This window comes from Loxodonta africana, chromosome 5 (genome assembly GCF_030014295.1).
Source record: "Loxodonta africana isolate mLoxAfr1 chromosome 5, mLoxAfr1.hap2, whole genome shotgun sequence".
In the NCBI taxonomy this organism is placed as follows: domain Eukaryota; kingdom Metazoa; phylum Chordata; class Mammalia; order Proboscidea; family Elephantidae; genus Loxodonta; species Loxodonta africana.
The window spans coordinates 21,922,946-21,929,351 of NC_087346.1; the positions used below are offsets into that span (position 1 = coordinate 21,922,946).

The 6,406-nt window shown below is 36.1% G+C and overlaps 1 protein-coding gene across 5 annotated transcripts in view; it reads right to left on the reverse strand.

The window, feature by feature from the left end:
- The window catches only part of AFG2A (AFG2 AAA ATPase homolog A), a 352,856-nt gene that overhangs the window by 147,396 nt on the left and 199,054 nt on the right, over positions 1-6,406 (reverse strand). The window lies entirely within an intron of this gene.

The window sequence follows — 6,406 nt, forward strand, 5'->3', positions numbered from 1 at the left end:
TGTGTACACGTATGGAAAATTTTGTCAAATTCTCTTCCTGATATGGAGATACTAAATAAAGTCCTACTTAAAGTGTGTGTGGGTTGATGTGAAGCAATTACAGGAAGCCACACTCACTCAAGTGAGGACGGAATCTGTATGCTCCCATCTTACTCCTTCCAGATCGCTAGCACTAAAGGAAGAACTGCTTCAAGTCCTTGTCCAGTTAGGTATGATAATTTGAAAAAAGCTCCTCAAAAGATATTCACTCTTTTTGGCTTCTTACTGTGTTCTATAACCCTGGGAGTAAGTATTTAAAACAAACAAACAAAACCCCAAAATAATCAAACAAAAACAAAAAACATTTGCCATCGAGTCCATTCTGATTCATGGAGACTCCATGCATGCAGAATAGAACTGCTCCATAGAGCTTTCATGGCTGTGATCTTTCGGAAGCAGGTTGTCAGGGCTTTCTTCCAAGGCATCTCTGGGTGGATTCAAACTGCCAACCTTTTGTTCAGTAGCCAAGTGCTTAACCATACATACCACCCAGGGATTCCTAAGGATTTAAAGGGTATAGAAAACATATTAATATGTACAGGAAAGAAAAACTGGCTGGAAAAGGTAGAATTCAAATTGTGACATTATCCATTAGTTCCCTCCATTTTATAAATTCAAAGGCAAATCAAGCATCTTTCACTCCTACTGTAGTGTAAACAAGATTCAGAACCTGCGACAGACCATATAGGGCTACAGAAAGACTATCTGCAGATATTGATGGAAGCACAGGGGCATGTGGAATTAAATATTGTTCTGTACACTTGAAGAAGTATGATTCTTCTACCATCCTTTTTTGCAAATAGTATGTATCAACCATGTTATGGGCTTAAAAGGGATTAAGGGCTATCATTCTTAATATATATTGCTTTACAGGAAAATGTGAATTCGGACAATATATACATACAACCCAATTTTGTGAACACAGTTCCTCCTTAATTTTATTTACATAAAACAAACCTGGAGTTTGCTACATATTTATAAGGATGAAACACATTGAAATTTCAAGCAATTCAACTAAGAAGTCTGAATAAATAAATTCTATAGGAAGCAATGTGATTTCCTGCAAGAAAACAGACATACAAATCAGAGATTTCAGAGTTTATGTTTTACTAGGCAGAATTTCAGAGTAAATTACTAATTAGGGATATTGTTCAAAAATGTGAATGGAGATATGTTTGTCTCTTAAAATTAATTACGGTTACTAATAAATATGGAAGAAACGTGAAGCTCTGCTTTGGATTTCTAGAGAGGCTCTGTAATAAAAAGTATCCTTAAAAACTAATTTCAAGGTTTTAAATGCTTTTAGAAAAAGTTCTATGACGTTAATAGAAGTTCAAGTAATTAAAGAGATGACCGAACAGGATTTGATGACATTAGAATTATCATAGTGTACTTTTCTCCCTGCCTGATTATAAAATGATATAAATTGAGAGAAAGAATATTAAAAATAATAATAACACCAAGAGACCCATTCCCGAAAACAGCCAGTAAAGAATAAGAAAAAGAGTAAAGCACGACAGGGAGGCAGGCTGCCTTTTACAGGTGCGTCAGTGGATACTGATAACACATGGCATCCAGCACAGTTGAAACACAATGAGAACCCCAGGAGACAGTGGTCTATGCATTCACATTACAGAAGTTGAGCAGGAGAATGTAAAATTCAAAAATAAGTTTTTTTTTTCTTTCCTAAAAAATCTATACTCCTAATAACTGTAATCCTGCCTCCACTATGGAAGCTGAGGTGAACGCACTCGAGACACCAAGACATCTGCTTTTAAAGAATCACAACAGGTCTGGGGTAGAGTTAGGGAAGTCTCTTTGCTGCTACAAAAACAAGCTAGATTCTACAGTTAAAAGGCAAATGATGACATAACAACATGATTATAGATACAAATTTCAAGGTTTAAATCTTTTACCTAAGATGTAATAAAATAACTTTCTCTGAAGCTAATACATTTTCTTTTAACTATTGTTTTTGAGTATGTTTAAAGCTAATGCAAGTTTCCACATGTAATATTAATGCTCTCATTTTACACTGGTGGGCATGTTATAATTTCAACAAGCATCAACATGTTAACATTACAGCAGCTCATTTCTGCTGGGGGAAATGAAAGATTTGGGAAAAGCTTAAAGAAGACATTCCTCTCCTCCCCCACATCCCACAAGGTAAGGGCAGTAAATGCAAATATATGCTGGGCCTCAGGCTCCAACTCTTTCTACTCACCACTTTTATACCATATGTATACTGGTTTTTGGACATCAGTTGCTTAGAAGTGAATTATCATAATCCTCAGTTTATAGCACACTCTATCACGAGGATTCATACGAGGCTCTTCTCTTATTTAGTAATTCCTTTCATCCCCAATATTAACTCCAGGTCCCTTCCCTCTACCCCCACTTCTGCCCCCAGTAGAGATAAAAACTCTTAAGAATATGGTATAAAACCCAAAACTGCCGTCGGGTAGACTCCGACAGCCCTATAGGACAGGGTAGAACTGCCCCATACAGTTTCCAAGGAGCGGCTGGTGGATTTGAACTGCCGACCTTTTAGTTAGCAGCTATAGCTCTTAACCACTACGCCATCAGGGTTTCCAAGAATATGGTATAGGGCCTTTATATTAGCTCAGCTTTGAGTAATACATCCCCAAACTGAAACCCACTACTATCAACTTGATTCCAACTCAGCGACCCCACAGGGTTTCCAAGGCTGTAAATCTCTATGGAAGCATATTGCCACATCTTTCTCCCACATAGCTGCTGGTGCTTTCGAACTGCTGACCTTTCAGTTGGCAGTCGATCGCTTTAACTACTGCGCCATCAGGGCTGCTCTGAATAATACATGCAATTGTTTAATTTGTATTCAACTTACATAAATAAGTTTATGCTATAGATCTGTCATTGGCCCTTTAAAAAAATCAATACTGTGTTTTCAAGGTCCAGTCACGTTGCTGTGCATACTTAGAAAGCTGGCCTGGTATTATCTGCAAGGTCTTAGTGGTATTACAAGCTGAACTGATGTTCACACTGAGGCCTGGGTATTCTGTTGAACATAAACAATTTCATAAAACATCCATATCGGACAAGACCACTCTGTGACCATGATGGATCAACACAAAAACAAGACCACTGCATAATCATGTTTGGACACAGATAAAACACGAACACTGTCCAAGCCACAAAAATGACCAAATATCCCCTTATCCTGGCTGATAAGAGTGACTACTGCTTCTGTATCAATCACATCTTCAGCCTCAGTTTACTCTCCCTTCTTAAAGATAAGATTTAATTCAGATAAGCAATCATTGAATTATCCCTGCTTTCTGATAGCGTCCAACTCAGGCCAAAGCCCCACTTTCTTAAATCCTCCCTCAAATTACCTAACAAGCTCAAATCTTCTAGCTCCTTCTAATATCCTCTTACTGAAATGCCCCAAAGTTGTCCATGCTGTGCTTTACTGCCTGAGGCAATGAGTATAAACCCACTTGCTCAACAAAAGGTACATCTCCGGTGGTCTCTGGCTGGAAGGCATTGCCAGTACATTTATTTTATTGTTTGTGACTGCTACCAAGTATTCATAGGATGCATCCATATTTTACTTAGCCATTTCCCTAGTGATGGACACTAGGGGAAACAACCAGAAGTAATTCTGAGATAACCTTGAACCCATCCCCTTATAGACCTAAGTTGGTGTTTCTTTTGAATATGTCTATAGAAATGGGCCCCCTGAGTGATAAATTATACACACACCTTTACTAAAGACTTTGAGGTTGCTCCTCAGACTGGCTGCATCAATCTTATTTCCTCCAGCAGTGTATAAGTGTCTTCGTTACCCCAAAAAAAAAAAAAAAAAAAAAAAAAAATTTTTTTTTTTTTTTTTTAAAGCTTGATTTATCAATTGATTTTCCTTTTTTGGTTGCTATGAGTCAGAACAGACTCAAGGGAATGGGTTTGGTTTGGTTTTTCCCAAATAGATGGGTGTGACTGTTGTTTTAATTAACATTTCTCTAATTATTCATATGCTTGAACATCTCTTCACAATTTGACCGTTCAATTTTGTTTATCCTATAATTCGCTGAACAGAAATTCTTTGACATTGTTAAGCTAAGAATTTATCCCTGATAGTTTCTGTTTTTGGGATCACTGTATGCCGTCAAGTCGATTCTGACTCATAGGGACCCTACAGGACAGAGAACTGCCATGGAGTTTTTTTAGCTCTCTCTTCTCTTTCATCAGCCTGCTTGTCTGTTTCTGTGCTAGGTCCATGCTGCTATTAGTAACACGGATTAAAATTTGGTCAAAAAGTCATTCCTTTTACTGTTATACTTCAACATATATGTAGCTAGTTGTGGTGTTGGCAAAGAATACTGAATATACCACTGACTGTCAGCAGAACAAATAAACCTGTCTTGGAGGAAGTACAGCCACAATGCTCATTAGAAGACAGGAGGGTGAGACTTTGTGTTACATATTTTGGATGGTATCAGGAGGGACCAGTTCCTGAAGAAGGAATCATGCTTAGTAGAGAGTCAGTAAAAAAGAGGAAGACCCTCAACAAGATGGACTGACATGTGGCTGCAACAATGGGCTCAAGCATAAAAACAATCATGAAGATGGCGTGGGACTGGGCAGTATTTTGTTCTGTTGTACACAGGATCACTATGAGTTGGAACCTATTCAACAGCAACTAACAACAACAGTTGCGAATCTTTACTCTTCATCAGAATCATTTTTTTTGAGTTCACAAAAAAAATTCTATTATGATTTTAATTGGAATTGCATTTTGCAATAATTGATGCAAATTGATGTTGTTATGTATACCATCCATGAACACATTTTAACTCTTCATTTATTCAAGTCTTCATTTATGTCCTTTAGTAGAGTTTTGCAATTTGTCCTATAAAATTATTATGCATTTTTGTTATGTTAATGCCTGTATAAATTATAGCTTTTGTAACTACTGCAATTTATGTACATAGCTACTGCTAATGAAGAAAAACAAAACTATTGACTTCTGAGAGTATATAAGTTACATTTACTAATTCAAATAGTTTGCTGATAATAGTTTGCCCAAACACCATATAATCTTAAAATCAGGAGTTTTGTCTCTTATATTTTTCTCTTTTTCCCTTTATCTATCTCCACCATTATTTCACTTTTATTTTTTATCTTGTTGTATTGGCCAAATCTATGTCAAGAACAGAAGTATTAGCAGATATACTTTGTCTTTCTTTGTCTAATATTTGTTTGAAGTCTTAGTTTTGATATTCACTGTTGGTTTTGGTGCATAATTTTTAAGGAGCCCCGGTGGCACAGTGGTTAAGAGCTCAACTGCTAACCGAAACCCTGGTGGCTGGAATGCACCAGTCACTCTGCGGAAGAAAGATATGGCAGTCTGCTTTCATAAAGATATAATTTTTACCAAATTAGTAAACTTTTTTTCTACCCTGGTTTACTTTTAATCATAAGTTGGAGTTAAATTTTACCAAATGCTTTTAAAGTATTTATTTAGATAATTATATGATTTTTCACCTTATGGTACATCGATATAGTAAATTTCATTGATATTTTCTGATGTCAAACCACCCTTGCCTTCCAGGGATAAATACTATAAAAAAAAATACTATATATATATTTAATTACTGTTAGATATGAGAAATTAACCTGATCTTTAAACTTTCATCTAAAACACAGTTAAAAAAATTAACTGTTAGATTTAGTTAGCTAATATTTCATTTAAAATTTCCGTATTTATGATTATAAGTGAGATAGACCTATAATTTTCTTTTCTTGTGCTGCACTTTTGAGATAAAGGTTGTGCAACTGGCTGCCTACAGAATTAGCTGGGCAACTTTTTTTTTTTTGGGAACATCTGCATGAGACAGGAACTATGATCTTCTGAATATTTGGTAGAAATGTCCTGTAAAACCTTTTGGGCTTAGGTGTACGTAGTTTGTTTGATTTCTTTTTTTGGTGGGGGGTGGTATTTGTGTGTAGGGTTGGAGAGCACTTTGATAGCTATTTCCATGTCTTTGACAGGGATTAGTCTATTTGATAGGTTTTCTACTTTTTAACATATTCACTTTCTATTTTCTGTCCAGTGGTTTCATACATGGAAATTAATCACAAAGAGATTTGACAATCACAGTTCTGAGTACAAATGAGTTACTTAAGATCCTATACCTAGATATCACTCCCAGACCCTAATTTTAAACTCAGTGTGTTTCTAAAAATATAGCTATCTAGAAGAAAATTCTGTTTCTAGGCTCCAGAGAAAATTATCTGTGCTGATGTAGACAACAGTTTCAGTAATGAACACACAGGGCAACATCTTAGTGGGGAAATTTTCTGAGCATTTATACTTCTAAAA